This window comes from Mirounga angustirostris, unplaced genomic scaffold, assembly GCF_029215605.1.
Source record: "Mirounga angustirostris isolate CCGP_5_RB_7025 unplaced genomic scaffold, mMirAng1.0.hap1 SCAF_8, whole genome shotgun sequence".
Classification (NCBI taxonomy): Eukaryota; Metazoa; Chordata; class Mammalia; order Carnivora; family Phocidae; genus Mirounga; species Mirounga angustirostris.
The window spans coordinates 12,392,917-12,410,331 of NW_026991716.1; the positions used below are offsets into that span (position 1 = coordinate 12,392,917).

At 42.5% G+C, this 17,415-nt stretch overlaps 1 protein-coding gene across 2 annotated transcripts in view; it reads left to right on the forward strand.

The window, feature by feature from the left end:
- DTNBP1 (dystrobrevin binding protein 1) overlaps nt 1–17,415 on the forward strand; it is a 121,400-nt gene that overhangs the window by 40,858 nt on the left and 63,127 nt on the right. The window lies entirely within an intron of this gene.

Below are 17,415 nucleotides of genomic sequence, written 5' to 3' on the forward strand. Positions count from 1 at the left end.
GTCTCCAAGTGGCATATCCTGAGCTGCTTTTTTCCTTTTCTTTCTTTTCTCCTCCTTTATTATTAGAGCAGGAAGAAAAGGAACCCGAGCCCAGGTTCCTGGGGTTTGAATCTCAGCTTTGTCAAGGACTGGCTGTGAGGCCGTAAGCAAGTTACTTGCTCTCTCTTAGCCTCAGTGTCTCTAGCCCATAGTGAGGATACTATACCCACTTCCTAGGGTTGTTGTGAGGATTGAATGAGGTAAGAGCTATCAGGCACAAAAAATTGCTCTGTAAGTATTAGTTAAAATCGTGACTGTTGTCACGGGGGGATAGGAACCGGATGCAGAAGGGAAGCCCAAGAGTGACAGTTTGTGGGACCAGCTGCAGCATCCCAGCTCATGCAGTGCCGCCTCGGGCAGGCTCGGAATTCCGGTCCACGGGGCAGGGTCCACGGTAGCTGATGAGAGTGCCTGAGACGGTCAGTGGTCTGCCCCGCGCAGAGCAGGGAGGGGAGCCATGAAGGGGGTTTGTGATGGTGCAAGAAAACGCAGGTCGTGGGACTGGAGTTGGGCTTAGGCCTGAGAGCAGATTTGGAGGGAGAGGAAGAAAGATTGGCTGGGCAGAGTATCCTGTTGGTTTTAAGTGTTCTTATCGAGGGTGTGGCAGTATGGGAGGACTGGGTTGTTGACACGGACAGGAAGTGCCAGTCACTGGTGTACAGGAGGAAAAAAGTGAAGCTAATATGTAGGTATTGTAGATTATCACACTGACTTCATAGTTTTCTAGAATAAAGCCAAAGGATGGGGCGGAGATGAAACTGAGTATTCTGAAATTTTGGATCAGGTCCATGTGTTTCTAGGACTGGGTCTTAAATGTTAATGAGCCATAAGAATCACCTGGGTAGTGTTTCACATGCAAACACCTGGGCTCCATCATTGGCCAGCCCCAATTCCCGAGCTAATTCCAATGGTTTTGCTGTAGACAAGCATTTCAGGCGATTCCGACACAGGTAGTTCAGGGAGAGACCCTTTAAGAGACGGCCAGGTGGGGGTGGGATTGGGTGGTGTGCAGGCTCTACATGGAAGAGCTTCCAAAGGAGCCCCAAGGGGGCTGTGGATAAAATTGTCTGCAGAAGTTTGTAAGTATGTGAGTTTTTCTGGAGGTGCTTTCTGTAAATTGCATTTACCTACAGAGATTACAGGAGGGTATGTGGCAGCATTAAGAATGCAGCCCTTGGGCGCCTGGGTGGCTCAGTTGGTTAAGCGACTGCCTTCGGCTCAGGTCATGATCCTGGAGTCCCGGGATCGAGTCCCGCATCGGGCTCCCTGCTCAGTGGGGAGTCTGCTTCTCCCTCTGACCCTCCCCCCTCTCATGTGCTCTCTCTCATTCTCTCTCTCTCAAATAAAAAAAAAAAAAAAAAAAGAATGCAGCCCTTGTCTGGGGCGGCTGGGTGGCTCAGTCGTTAAGTGTCTGCCTTCGGCTCAGGTCATGATCCCAGAGTCCTGGGTTCGAGCCCCACATCAGGCTTCCTGCTCAGCGGGAAGCCTGCTTCTCCCTCTCCCACTCCCCCTGCTTGTGTTCCCTCTCTCGCTGTGTCTCTGTCAAATAAATAAATAAAATCTTTAAAAAAAAAAAAAAGAATGCAGTCCTTGTCAAAGAACGAGTGGATGAGTGCTGGGACCCAGGGGGTTTCAGACTGAATCATGGGGCATGAGAGATAAAGAACTCTCTCTCCAGAAGGGAAGAGAACAACGCAAGATAGCAGAGTTAGAGATGGCTGAGTTGGAGATGTTTCGGCTAGTCTGCAATTTTAAATGAAAAAGTAGGGAAATACTCTGTTGTGAAAGTGTTAATCATGTAAGTTTATAATACAATAGGTTTCAAGGAGCATAGTAGGAAGGCTTAGAATGGCAAATTAGGAAATTTTTGTAGGAAATTGGGCAGTGTGGGTACAGGTCATGTGAACCCTAGAAGTTACATGGTTTCCTCATCTGTAAAATGGAGATAATAAAAGACCTTTTAGGGTTATGTTAAGGATTCAGTTGGTAAAGTGCTTAGAATAATGCTCAGCACATGGTGAATGCCGCGTCAGGCGGCCAGCACTGGCTGCCTTGTATGATTACTTGTACAGCTGAGTCGATGGGTATTCCATATTTGTACCAGTTATGTTTTCTAGCTAGTTGAACACAAGAACTATGTGAATATTGTGGTTTTTCTATTCATATGCGTTAATATTGATTATTTGAAACAGGGTATCTGATACTTTAGTATGTAAAATTAAATTTCAGGTTTCTGATTATTAGATAGAAAAAAAAGTAATAAAATTTGGAACTATGAGGTTTTATATCTTTCTTTTCACTTTCACCCAGTGACTTAAATGTATTCTCATTAATGCATTATAATTTATATGTTATAAAATGAAAATTAATTTTAGTGTTTGGAGAGCAGTATTGCCCATGATTTAAGTGAAAGCCAAAATGTACTGAACGGGTCTTAATAGGTTTCACGTAATTGAAATGACAGAGTATTTGTCTTTTAAGAGATAGAATTATGTAGTAGAAAAAGTGTGTCCTTAGAGTCAGAAGACCCAAGTCCTGGCTCCGTTGGTTACTGACTTGGGCGTTAAGCCTTACTAATAACAAACAGTTGATTAACACATACTTTGTATGCTGTATGTATTGTATGCTGTACTCTTACAATAAAGTAAGCTACAGAAAAAAAGGTTACTAAGAAAATCATAAGGGAAAATACATTTACAGTACTATACTGTATTTATCAGAGAAAAATCTGCATATAAGTGGGCCCATGCCGTTCAAACCTGTGTTGTTTAATGGTTAACTGAATATTGAAACAGGGGTTCAGTGAAAGTCTGCATATCGCACAGTAGGGCTGTTTGGCCATTTTCCTCACTGGCTACCAGAAGTCTGGCAGCCAAACGTACACCCCTGTGCAGATTATTGGAGGGCTCATCTGAGAAATTGACCAGCCCAAAAGAAAACACCTGCTCGTGTGGACGTTTGGGGGACTGCTCTGATGAAAGAGCAGGGTCTGCATCTTTGCACCCTGCATGCTGAGCTCCACACTTGTGTACATGACTTCTAATCAGCTTTGTGGTGCCTCACTCTTAAATATGAATGGATAGCTGAGAAATAATATCCAATGGAGGAAAGCTTCCAGAGTGAAAGGAACCAAAATAAATAGAAAATAAAGTAGTAATAATTAAAAAAAACACACAAAGGAATGAGAGACTATGAGGGGAGCAGAAGGAAACTTACAAACAGAAATCATAATATATGAGGCCACCTTGTAAGAGACCATTTTGCATTTATGAGACATGAACAGGAGACTACAGAAAAGGAATAATAAGAGACAAGAAAGAGCTCTTAGAAATAGTAAATTTCAACCGAAGCATTGGGAGATCATGTTTGGTCTCTATATAAGAGAGCACAAAGGTAAGAAAAGCTAAGAATGTTAAGAAAATTAGAGAATTCATTCCTGAGTCTCATTATCTGACTACTAGAAGCTTCAGAAAGAAAGGGGGGGGGGGGGCGCCTGGGTGGCTCAGTTGGTTGGGCGACTGCCTTCAGCTCAGGTCATGATCCTGGAGTCCCCGGATCGAGTCCCGCATCGGGCTCCCTGCTCAGCGGGGAGTCTGCTTCTCCCTCTGACCCTCCCCACTCTCATGCTCTCTCTATCTCATTCTCTCTCTCAAATAAATAAATAAAATCTTTACAAAAAAAGGGGGGAAGGCAAATTTATTAAAGAACTAATACCATATAACTGTTCAGAACTGAATGGTATGAATAAGTTTGAAAGGGCCCACCAAGTACCGGACAAAATGAGTGGGAAAAGATCCATTGTCAATGCATATTTTTATAAATTTCACTACACTAGGAATAGAGGTCATAAAAGTCTTCAGAAAAATCTTAAGGATCAGGAATCAAAAGGAACGTGAGCTTTTCAGAAGCACCGCTAGAACTGGAGAATGATTTTCACTTTTCATTTACTTAGCAACATTTTCATTAAGTGGGAGGAAATGGTCATTTCCAGGCGTACAGGGGCTCAGATTTCACTCATGCACACACCGTATCAGGAAACTGCGGGAGGATATGGTCCACTGACAAGGGAGTAAACCAAGGAGAAGGAAGAACCGACACAGAAGAGACATGAATTGCAGTGAGGATCCATCCAGTTCAGAAGAAAAACAACGGGAATGCTCAGGGGGATGGTAAAGAGAAGTTTGAACAGGCCTGGCAAGCAGTCCAGACTGAAGAAGGAAGACCTTCTGGAGGATTGCAAGAACAATGTTTCCAAGGGAAGAAAATGAAGCTAATAGGTTGTCTGATAAGCTTGATCATATTGAGAGTTCTGTAAGCTCTGACGGCAAGTCTTTGGTGATAGGTACGATGTTTTAAAAACGGGCCAAACAAGGCAACTCTTAACACTAGGGGAAAACACAGTTTTACAAGAAGAGAAATAAAACACCGTATGACTCAGTTACAAACCGTATTTATAGAACTCTGTAATAGCTAACGTGGAGTTAGGCCGGAACTGTGCTGTAACTTACTGGAAAGATGGTGGAGAAGCTTGCTGTATTGCAGGCTACGAGGGAGCGAGTAAAGAAAGCTCATCCTTGGCTTCCACAGCAGGGGATCAGTATGTTGTAATATTTAAAATAGAACAAAATGAATAATTATCAGTGTTGGCACATTAGAATAGAAATAATGGAGGTAAATACCAGAAATAGCCAAAAGAATGGAATGTGGCTTCATGTGAAAAGTGGGCCAGGAAGGTGGACAGAGCCGGGGCAGGGAACTCTGATCCTCATCATAAATAAACCCTCTGGGCACTAGTTGACTTAAGGAACGTACATGCGTTATTTTGACAAATACAGAAATTGAACTTAAAAACACTCTAGACTGAGAAGATTGCCGCTGACAAAACCTTCCATGATCAAATAAGTTCCAGGAGCGCTCTGTCCTGTGTTTGCCTTGTGGAGCTTTGTGGTACATGTCAGTGCATTCTGAGTTCTGGGAATTGCTGTAGTAAAGAAATTCGTTTGACTCAGCATCTCACAGCTTGCTTGCTCATAAACCAATGTGTGTGTAATACACGTTAAAATTGTGTGACTTGGTATTTTTCTGTATTATATAACACCATCTGAAAAATTTTCAAATACCGGTCCCCCAAATTAAACTTACTATCTGATTCCATGGGGAAGAGTTTCTTAAAAATAAACCACCTTCCTTTTTAACAAGATACCCTACAATCTAAACTGATGATTTTTCTTGCTCTAAAGAAGAAAATGTATGGTAACAAAAGATTGGCTAGATGGTATGTGTGTGTATGTTTAAAACATCTGCATGCTGGGGCGCCTGGATGGCTCAGTCGGTTAAGTGTCCGACTTTTTTTTTTAAAGATTTATTTATTTAGTTAGTTATTAGAGAGAGAAAACAAGCGGGGAGGAGTGGAAGACAGAGAAGGAGAAGCAGACTCCCTGCTGAGCAGGGAGCCCAACTCAGAGCTGCATCCCAGGACCCCTGGATCATGACCTGAGCTGAAGGCAGATACTTCACCAACTGAGCCATCCAGGCACCCTAAGCATCCGACTCTTGATTTTGGCTCAGGTCATGCTCTTAGGGTCATGAGATCAAGCCCCACGTCAGGCTCCACCCTGAGCATGGAGCCTGCTTGGGATTCTCTGTCTCCCTCGTCCCCTGCCCTTCCCCCACTGTGCACACATGCATGCACTCTCTCAAAAAATTATAAAAAATGAGTGTGCTATGTAACACAATTTCTTTAATAAAAAAATAAAATGCATGCTCTACAGATTTTCAGAAAATCTGGGGTAGACAGCTGGATGGGATGGGGAGGGTAGGGGCATGAAGGGTAATTTCTTACATACCTCCAGAGCTAACGGTCTCTACAATAGGCTCCGAGGCATTTTCTCACTCAGCTTCCATCAGAGCCTGTGGAGTGGGCGGGGCAGCAATTATTGGAGTTAAGAAGGAAACTGAGGTCCAGGAAGTCAGGACCAGCATCAGAGCCATGGTCTCCGGTCACTTTGAACTTGCCTTTTTTTTTTTTTTCTTTTAAGTTGGAACACACCGAATCAGTCCCAGGTGTTGATATATGCATTGGATATAGGCCATTTTGTCATACATTTGACATGCATTCCCAGTACAGAGAATAGCTTCCTGCTCTCTCTAAAAGGAGGATAGGGTCTGTTCCCAGCAGTCATAGTGGCTTACAGTGGCAGTGAGTCTCACCATGGGCAGAGGGGAACACGCCACTTTAGAACACTCCTAGGGAAGATCCCAATAGCTCTTGTCTACCCTTGGAAAACATCTGAATGATGGTTCAGCCCGGGTATTTCTGCAGTGAAGAAGGACATCTAATGGTTATCTAATGAAAGTGACATACAAGGAACTGTACAGTTGTAGAGAGAAAATACCCATAAATAGCTTTTCTAATAATTTCTGCATATAAAGTGATACTTTACTGATACCTTTTATAGACAGGAATAGACACTGCCTTGATAAATAGTAAAACACTGTATAGTGGGCAGAATGTGGTTACGGGCAGAAGATAGGTACTGATACCAGTGGCTAAGGTGTCAGATAATTCAGAGGATGTGTTAGCCATATGCACCTAACTCATGGATTCCTTGCAATAGGAAGTACACACTTGTCATCAGGTAAGAAGACTTAATCGTTTGTTTTTGTTTTCTTTTTTTATTCGAGTATAGTTGACAAGAGTATTTTGTACAGTGAGCCAAAATAAAGAACTTAAAACCATTTACACGTTTGTGTAGCTAGCAGTTAGCAAAATGGACTTGAGATTTGGGAGTACATCTTCAGTCACAGTGTTCGGGGGGTGACAAATGTGTAACGAAGTATAATTTCTTTTTTTTTAAGATTGATTTATTTTAGAACGAGAAGGAGGGGCAGAGGGAGAGAGAGGATCTCAAGCAGAGTCCACACTGGGCGTGGAGCCTGACCTCATGACCCTGAGATCACGACCTGAGCCAAAACCAAGAGTCGGACGCCTAACTGACTGCGCCACCCAGGCACCCTGTAATAAAGTAGAGTTTCTGATGATTATGTAGAAGTTGAAGAAAATAAAACAGGATTATGTTCTCGTAGTGAGGCAGGGGGAAGCTGCTGTGGCCAGGGTGAGCAGGGAAGGCCCTTCTGAGAAGGCACACGAGAATCAGGACCTGAATGGGAGGGCAGCCATGTAAGGATCGAGGATTACACAGTTGCACAGAGAAGGAACAATAGGGACAAAAAACCTGAATCATGGGCACTTGGGTTGCTCAGTCGGTTAAGCGTCTGCCTTCGGCTCAGGTCATGATCCCAGGGTCCTGGGATCGAGCCCCATATCGGGCTCCCTGCTAAATGGGGAGCCTCCCTCTCCCACTCCCTCTGCTGCTCCCCCTGCTTGTGCTCGCTCTCTCTCTCTGTCAAATAAATAAATAGATAAAATCTTAAAAAAAAAAAAAAAAAGAATCATGAGCACTACAAGAGAATGAAGAAGTGGAGCTAAAAAGAAATGTTGAATCCCAACCTTCTGAATTTTTAATCTTTCCAGGGCCACCATTATGTTCCTTAGAGTGCTTATAGAGATTCTTTCACAATGATTATCCTTAAAATCATACAGAAATGTGTAACTTTATTAAAGTATTTCTTATTTCCAAGTTTCTGGATCCTTTGTTTTCTTCAGCATGCAACATACTGTCAGAATTTCTCTGAAAATAGCTACATCTTGAAGAAGACAGTGATTTTAGTAATTCCACTTAATTATAAATGACTCATAATTCTAACAATTTTCTCTTGGACTTGAAATCTGCTCATTGGCATACTAAACTCTAGAAACATTTCTCACTGATTCAGACTTTGGAACTTGGTTGTTATCTCTTAGAAACTCTTGCAGGTGCGAGGGTCACTGCTTCTGTGTTGGGCTTTAGTTATCATGCCTATTTCCCGAAAGTTACTCCTTTTACTTTCTGTATTACGGCTAATGCTAAGGAACTGTGCTCTTTTTGTTTGTGTTTTTTGCTAACATGTAGACTATAGACTTAAGTTTCAAAAATCTTTCAAGCTAAGTGTAAGAGATTTATTTGAGGTGTTATGACATAACCTTTCATAGTAGTTGACCAGTGTATGTTTAGAGAATAATCTGCCAAGCTCCTGAGCTTCCAGAAATGACGTCCAAGCTAAGCGAGAGAAGTAGTAGACCAGAGGTCTGACCTGTACTTCCCATTTCTGAAAGTTGGGGGTGGTGGTGGGAGGCTTGGCAAGAGTGTAGCACACAGACCTGGCTTTGCTGAGAACAGAACAGAGGGAACCTACAGGGTGAACATGGTTCTGCAACCAGAAGAGAAGGTCCAAAGCACCTCATCAAAGGAGTTGGGCAGAAAGTCAACAACTAGCTTCTGAGGTTTTGCAACCGAGTCTGGTTTGGATGCTGAATGCAGAGTGGATCAGGAGAACTTTCCGTCCGAGAGGGCTTTGACAAAAAAGGAGTGGATTCTATCTACCCAAGGTGGAGTATCAGGGACCAGGTTTACTTTCCCACCTGATACAACCAAAAACCAGACAAAACAATGCTTTTTAAGACCCTGGATATCAGGCAAAGAAGAGAAGTGATCCTTGGTGGACAGAAAACGGGTGCGGTGAGACCTCTGCTTGCCCCCGCATTCTGCCTTGAGAGAGTTTCCAGGCTACAGGGCAGGGCGGGGGGGCCCAGGAAGACCCCGACACATTCTGAGTCAAGGAAACAGAGCCGGGAGTCCGAGAGACTGAGGCAGCCAGTGTTTATAGGACACAGGGCCAGAGAGGAGAGGGCTGCGGAGAGGATCCCGGAAATCCACCAGGGGTTTCCCTTGAATATCCAGCAGCATACTTTTATAATGCACGTGAGGAGACTCCCAGAGACAGGAGGGGGAGAAAAGGCAAAGGACTGGCTCACAGTTGCTGTTGCTTACCCAGTGCCTGTTCTCAACAGCCCGACTGGAAAAACTTGTAATTCATGGGACATTGGGAAGAGCACTCAGGAAAGTCTTCTCTCGGTAGGGGGTATAATTAGCCCCCGAATGAGCCCTGCTCCAGACCTGTTTAACAAATCATGAAAGCAAGCATCAAAAGGACCAGACTGTTTCCAAGGAAATTATCCTAAAACAAAGCTCAAGAATATTTGTAGAAAGACCTGAATATCTAGCACCCAAAAGGTAAATCACGATGTGTAGCATTGAATTAAAGATTACTCAGCAAACATGGAGATAACCAATCAATCAAAAGCAATTCAGAACTGATAACGGATGTTAGAATTAGCATACAAGGACACTAAAACCAGTTATTGTAACTATTCTATAAGTTCAAAATACTAAGTAGACACATGGAAGATGAAAAAAGGCCCAAACCTGTCTCTCCGTTTTTCTCCTTTTACTTCCTCCTTCCCTATTAGATGCTAGTTTTAGGTGGTTCCCAGGTGGTTAACTGATAGTAAATTATTGTATTTATTACACTATAGTAATCACATCTGCTAAGTCAGTGACCTCTTGATAGGAGTCTATGAATATATGGGGTTCATGAATTTGTAATCAAATCTTACATTTTCTTTCAAAATGAAACCTAAGCTTACGAGTTGGCAAGGAATTCAACAAATTCTTATTCTGAAGTATCAGAGAATAAATCCTGACAGTGTCAGACTTTATACATAGTCACAAGAACAGATGTAGCTAGAATATTTTAAGAGGTTATTAGATCCTTGGGTTGACAGTAAATATAGTTCAGGACTGATATTTAAGTTCTTCAAGCTTTATTTTAAACAATGAGTATCTGTTTGCCATCAACATTAAAAACTCACGTTCTGTCTTGATTCTTGAAAAATAATATTTCTCTAATTGGTTACAGTACTCTTTTCCTGAACTTTTTCTCCCAGTTGTGTAAATGCAGATCTGTATGTTGGGGCTCATCAAGATGTTTGTTTTGACAGAGACAGTAAAAACTTAAAATATATATTTGCCGTTGAAAGTGGTCAAGACTAAAAATACAGCAACCTTGAGAAAGGTTTACTGAAATTCGGCAAACATTAATCATGGGTTTACAAAAAAAAGGTAATCCTTTTTCTGAAAATAGATTGGTTATAGCTCGTGCATTGTAATCTACAGAGTCTGTAATAACTTTCATTGTTCTAGAATCGGTTGGTTAAATTCAGAATAATAATTTACATCTTACATGGCCCAGTACCGTTTTGGAGTTTGTTATGTTTCCTTATTGGTTACTCTTTTTTTCAGAGATGCTTTCAAAAGTAGGAAGCCGGTTATTTTAGTCTTCAGGTGAGCATGGCTAAAACATGGTGCGACCCTTTGCTTTGCCCCTCAGGCATTCTTGGTGGATTCTAGAGAAGGGACAGGCAGAGAGATGCTTAGCAGCCTGCCCCACCTGCTCGCTCTGTGGTCAGTGGCCAGAAAAGTCAGGGGAAAGACAGCAACAGGAAAGGGAGGGTGCCACCTGCTCTTCTTGGGCTGCTTGCTCTCGCATGGTTATATTGGCCCCGTTTCTCTGTGGTCTCTCTTCCTACCTGCATTCTGCCATTTCTAGTCTTCGTCCTGGCTCAGAAAAATGGCACAGTCATTGTTTCAAAGGACATTGGGTCATTAGCTACTGGAGAGGTTTGATCCTGGATTTCAAAGAGGGACATTCTCCCCCAAAGTGAGCAACGTTTTTCTTTCTCTCTGGAAGTTCCATGCCATGTTCTGTTTACGACGAATTCTTCTCGTTATGCTGATATCAGAGAAGTGCATTACTGTCATATAAAACAGCACATTATTTCTTTGAGGAGGAGAAGCTGATATATAGCTCTCAAGGATGAACTCAGATGAGAATTTATCACTTGATAGCAATGTTCTGTGCTTTTACATGGATTTAAAAACAGAGTATTCCATAAAATTATAAACATTGGACTGACTCAAGGAAAGTGAAAACACTATTTTACCTTATAAGCGAACTTTGAAAAAGATTTATTCATTCATTCCATTGAAAGGACAAGATGCTTGGCACACTAAAGTGAAAATATTGATAGAGAAAGAAAATTGAATAAAGGTTGTGTAACATGAAGACGTTAATAGAGACACAATCCATGATGTACTTTGAATATTTAATCTGTATTTTTTTCCCGTAGTTTTTGGGGAGCCAAGTCCATTGATAAATCCTTATTTACCTGACTTCTTGAAGCTGTCCATTCTTGACTTCTGCAACACTGGGATCCTAACATTGCTTCTCTACCCTGGGTTGGTTTTCAGTTTCCTACGTAGGTGCTTTAATGTTGGTATTCCCTTGGCTTCTGCTCTGGGTTATTGCCGCCTCCCATTCTGCATACCCTCCCCAGGTAGTCCTTCCATCTCCTTGGCTCATCTACCACCCACGTGGTGACCATGATCAAATCACTGTCTTCGGTTCAGGTCTCTCTTCGACCTGGAGAATCAGTTGCCATCTGGACATCCTTACTTGGACATCTCAATGGACGTCTCAAGAGCAGCCTACCCCAAATTATGTTCCACAGCAACACTTGACCTTTTCTTGTCTCAATAAGGCATCACCATCTATAGATCTACCCATTCCACAAACATGGGAGTCATCAAAATCTCTTTCCCCCTCTACCACCATCTCCGCTCAGTTCCCAGTCTAGGCCAGTCCTGTGTTTCATGAATCTGTTCTTGCCTTTCTGTCTTCACTGATCCTTTCCAGCTCACATCTGTGCAGCCTCAGTCATAGTGACAGCTTCCTCCATTAGTCTCCCGGTCTATAATCGTGTCCCTCGGACCATTTATATTACTGTCATTTTTTTTTTTCTAAAATACAGATATGATTAAGACTTCTCACCATCTTCAAGATGAAAACTCAGTTATGATGATTGTGTTAGTTAGGTAACAGTAACATTTATTTAGCATTTACTGTGTGCCAGGTACTGTGCTTAAAAACTGTAGTCTAAATTAACTCAGAGAATTCTCATAAGGACTGTCTCAGGAGACGTACTCTCCTTTTTACCAGCAAGGAAAATCAGACTAGGGGAGATTAAATAATTTCCCAGGAGTTGGCAGAGCCAGGAAGTGGCAAGGCTACACCGGGACCATTGTCTCTTGGACTTAAAATTGTCTCTTCATACCCTTTATGTTATATCAGCTCCACACAAAGCTGTCCACCCTCTGGGACTGGATGCTGTGGAGTATGAAAACCATCTTGCTTCTCTCAGAGCTTTGATCACTTCAGCTCTCATGACTGCCAATTATAAAAATGAGCAAGCAAAGTTTTTCCGTAGTGGTACCACTGGATCACAAACACGTCTGGATGTGGGATGCATGATTTTTTCCTTTAATCTACCTTCTGCCCCATCAGCCACACGCTCACCATGCCTGTGGGGACATACGGTTTCAGGCAGTGTTGCGTGGTTAGATGATGCCGAGAAACAACAGACCACAGCCTTGGTAATAACTGAGTGGTAGACTGGGTTTTTTTAGGAAGTTGGATGGCCAATTAAAAAGTTTGAATTAAAAAAAAATCAGTAATACAAAGGTATTAGAATTCTTTCATTTATTTGATGATTTAAAAATTAGTTACCATGGGTTAGTCACTGAACCCTTCTCAGTACATCAGTGAGAAGAGAGGTGTTTAACAGATTTTTTGAAACTCACTCGATATCTTCAAGGGCATGCTGGGTTTTCCCTTTAGTTCACATCAGTGATGATGGCATTCAATTTTAGTTTCATCAGTTTCCTAAAAAGCAATGTGCTTTCATAGAGCTGAGTGGACCCAGATGTTGCCCCAGAATTTGGGGTATCTCTGACTTTTATATACACGACTCGTATCCAGTAGACTTGGTGGTTTACTTTACTTAGGTACTTTCTGGTGGGGCTGAAATATCTTAGGTCGGTCACAACGTGCATTTACGGAGGCTGTGTGCCCTTGAACTACACTCTGGGTGCCACAGATCACACACGCTTGGAGTCCGAGAGGCACAGATTTTATTCCCAGTCCTCTCTCTTACTAACTGTGTAGCTTTTGATAGTCAAGCCCCGCTTTCTTCATTGTATATGTGTTATATAGTAAGAGCTCAGTAAATATCCCTTGTTCCCATGTCATCCTTCTTTATCCTGCTTCCTTCAACCACCTGCGTCTCCCTCCAACTCAAAGAGATTTGCATGGAAAACAGGCCAAGGAAAGTAATCTTGCAAGTTTGGGGGGAATTTAATCCATACATAACTTAATGCTGCCACCAACCATCTGATCTCCTAGACCTTCATTATCTTGGGGGGGGGTATTTTTTTTTAAATTCCAAATCTTTGTTACCATATCGGTCAGACTCTTTCCAGTCTTAAATGCCAGTATTCTAGGATCCTCTCATTTCCTTATTTTTTAGGCTGTGCTTTCCCGAAGTGGATAAATATATGGATCTATGTTAATAGCATGATAAATAAGGACTTAATGCAGTTTTTACAATGAACTAGCTGCTTTTTAAGAGGCTTCATTTTACAGATAATGTTAAAAATGTCTTGTTCTGCAACATATCCCCTGGGCAGGATCTATGTAAGAAATAAATAACAACAGGGATTTTAAAGATACAGATGGTTTTGAGAAAATTCACCTCAAGCTAGAAGGCCAGCTCTCTTTCCCCTCCCCCCTCCCCCCACCCACCTTCTGCCCTATCAACCCCAAACCCACCAAGCCTGTAAGGATACACATTTTCATGACTGTAGGATGCAGGGAACAACAGACTTGATGATGATGAGTGGTAGGTGGGCCATTTTGAAAGAGGTGTTGTGAGATCTTTCCTGTGAACAGTTAGTCATGGTGATAGATTCTGTCCATCAGCCGTAACAAAGGGACGCCCTTCAAGTCTGTTCTAACCAAAAAGTACTGCTGGTAATTCTTAAAAAAAAAAAAAATTCCCCTAAATATTTTCAGACGTGAAGAAAAATGTTTGAGTTGATGCTGCAGTTGGCTTTTTGAGTGTGGTAGCTTGCCGCACAGAATCCTTGTGTTAGCTTTCTGTCATGGATTTGTCCTTGGGGAAGCCGTTTAGTATTTAGAGTGTGCCTCCATCTGTGAGATGATTGTATTTATGGAGATATTTATCCAGTGGTTCCAATCTGTAAGTTTGCATCTGTGAGTCTGATTTAGTTGATTTCCATACATGTACAGATTTAATACATTTCCTAGAATATTCCACAGACTATTTATTAATATGATTTTTTGTTCTTTTTATTCTGCCCTTGTAACTCAACCCCTGTAGAGAAAAAGATTAAATAGCACTTTCACCCTTTGGAAATATTGTTAGATTTTGAGTCTGGTGTTATTTGTTGAATGTTTTAGTTTCAGGGTTCATTATGCTGAATTTTGTAAAGGCATTTGCTGAACCGAGTACATTTTAAAATATGGTAAAACCTAAGTAAGAGAGAGTATTTCAGTTCTTTCTACTTATTTGAGCTTTGAAAATACTATTAAACTATGAAAAATAAGAGACTCAAATTTTTGGAAATGAAAGTGGCAAACACATGAGATACTTTGTGATCAGACTTTTTTTATAAAGAATAAAATTCTCAGGGCGCCTGGGTGGCTCAGTCAGTTGGGCGTCTGCCTTTGGCTCGGGTCATGATCCTGGGATCGAGCCCCGTGTCGGGCTCCCTGCTTCTCCCTCTGCCCCTCCCCACTGCTCGTGCTCTCTCTCTCTCTCTCTGTCTCTCAAAAATAAATAAAATCTTTTAAAAAAATTTCTCTATATTTGCAGCAAGGGCTTCCTTGAAGAAGCAGATCTTAGTCATTCCTTGATTTTCTGAGTGTCAGTTGGGTCCGACTCTGCACGTGGATGGTCACAGTAGGTGAGACAGGACTTCTGCACGCCAAGCCCATAACTGTAGAGATGATGTCTGTACAGAAATAACTACATCACATGAAGTTTTATAACACCAATAAGAGTTAAGCACTATAGGAGTTTAGATAAGGGGAGATCGCCTATTGGGTGTCAAAGGTGAACTTGAAAACTGTTCCACACTGATCATTGTCATTTCCATTTCTAATAGAGTTTGGAGAGTGACCAGAACTTAAAACACCTGCTTAACCTATGCCTTTCATTTGGTTAACTGAGAGAGTGATATAATGGTTACAAGTAAAATATCTGCCGTGTCCTCAGTAAGCGTTACCCATCATCCTGCAAAACTCAGGCCCGTCCTTGCTCCTCCAGAAAGCCTTTGCTACAAACCAAGGTGTACGCATTGCTCCCTCTTTATTCCTCGAGAAGCCTCAGCCTGTCGTTACCAGAGCACCCATCTGTAAGATCAATTTCTAATTGTCTCTCTCACTGGAGTCCCTTGAGGTTATGAGACATGCATATTCCAAACCTAGCACTATTCCTAATGTCTAAGGCTCATAAATTTTTGTTGAATGAATGATTGAACACAGCAAAAATTACAGTCGGTATAAGAAAATGGGTACAAGGTTGATAACAGTGATGGAGAGAAATGGATGAATTCAGGGTCTGTTTTGAGATAGAAGTGACAGGGTTTCTTGATGCATTGGATGTGAAGAATGAAGGAACGGATAAAGCGTACTTGAGGAAGTTGGTGATGCCGTTAATGATACTCAGGAGCCTGGAGAAGAGTAGGCTGTCTCACACGTGCTGTTTGAGAAGCCTGCTCCGCTGGAGTGGAGATCTCAAACACGCAGTTGCATGGGAGTCTGGAGCTCAGAGAAGAGATCAAGTTAGGAAATATAAGTCCAGAAGTCCACGTATAGTTGATATTTAAGGCTACATAGCTAGGTGAAATTGCCTTATGAGAGAATGTGAGTGAAGGATAGAGCGAGAGAGAGAGCCCAAAACCAGTCTTGCCATGAGCAATCCAGTGCTGTGGTCTGGGAGAGGTGGAGGGGCTAGCAAAAGAATCCAAGAAAGCAGGAAAAACTAGAGGGAACTTTCTCAAGGGATTGCCAGTTGGGTCAAATGCTGCTGAGGGATTCAGATGAAAAGTGAGAAGTGATCATTGCATTTGGCAACAACAAGGTTGGTGACCTTGACTCTGCAGGGGTGGGGTCTGGAAGCCAAGTTGGAATCCGCCCAAGACTGGGAAGTCGGGGAGAAATCTGTAGGAGCTACATTTTTGAGTAGCCGCCTCAGCGGGGTGGGCATCGTGTCTTTCAACATCACCAGATTATTTCATCAAATTCCGAACTGAACTCACACACTGTTCCTCTTCCCAAGTGTTCCATTATTAATAGACTCACGTTCCTCCAGCGGTGCAGACCGGAACCTCCACGGTGAATGTCCTCCTCTCCTTCCTCCGCTTATCCCCATGGGATCAGTTGCCGGGACTGTTGAGTCTTCTCCATAGCATTTTGCAAACCAGACCCCTCCTGTTCATCGCCCTTGCCACTTAAGTTGCTCTTCCCAGGCACTAATTAGCTCTTCTTCAAACTCCTCTGTAGTTTCCTGAGTACTCCCTGCTTTTATTCTCCCCCTTGTCGGTAGATCTATCCATCACAGCTAGAATGCTCTTCCTAAAGCACAGCTTTGCTCCTGCTAGTCTGCTAAAAATAAAACCAGATCCTTTTAGCCTGGCACTCAGAACCCTCTACCTTTTTAACCTTGTCTCCCACACGTTTCTCTTCATTCAGCCCATTGTTCTCAAGTGCTTGCTCTTGCCTAAATCTATAACCTGCATCATCTGACCTTCGTGCCTTCAGTCTCACTGTCACGTCTGCTTGGCAAGCCTTTCCCTCTCTTCTCTTCTGTCGCCTGTACCTCCAGATGCTTATGATCCCTAATAAATGTGAGGTCTGCCCTAAAAACCAGGAAATTTCAAGGCTTTCAGTGCCGCTGCTGTACTGTATCAGTCCTTTCAAAGTTCCCTGACACTGATTTTTCCTTTACACCATGGTTATCCTTCCCTTCGCTACCTCAGCCAGTGTTCCTTTTTAGGCAGTGGGTATGGGAATGATTTCCTGTCTGGAAGGAAGTTTCTCGGAGATTTTACTAACAGTGTGGGTCATGATATTCCGTAAATAGAGGACACTGACACGGCGCTGCTAGGCTTCTCCCCATTTCCCGGGCAACACCTTCCCGTTGAGGTGACGGGGCAGCCCGAAGGTTGAGAGGTGAGCACCCACCTCCTAATGAGAGGCAGCTTTCCTCCATTGGGCAGCTACCCATCAAGGAAATAGATGATTTGTCTGGCTTTTAGTTGTTGGGATTTGGGGATTTGGGGGTGGGAGTAGGGGAAACATCTCTGAGATTGTTACTCTTGAGTTCCAGCTTTTTAAAACAGAAGATGCCTTTTGGGAATTTTGCTCAGTGTTACACATTCTAAAAGACAGAAAGCCAGCGTGTTCTAAAGCTCCTAATCAGAAAAGAATTACTCATTAGAATATGGAACTGAGGGC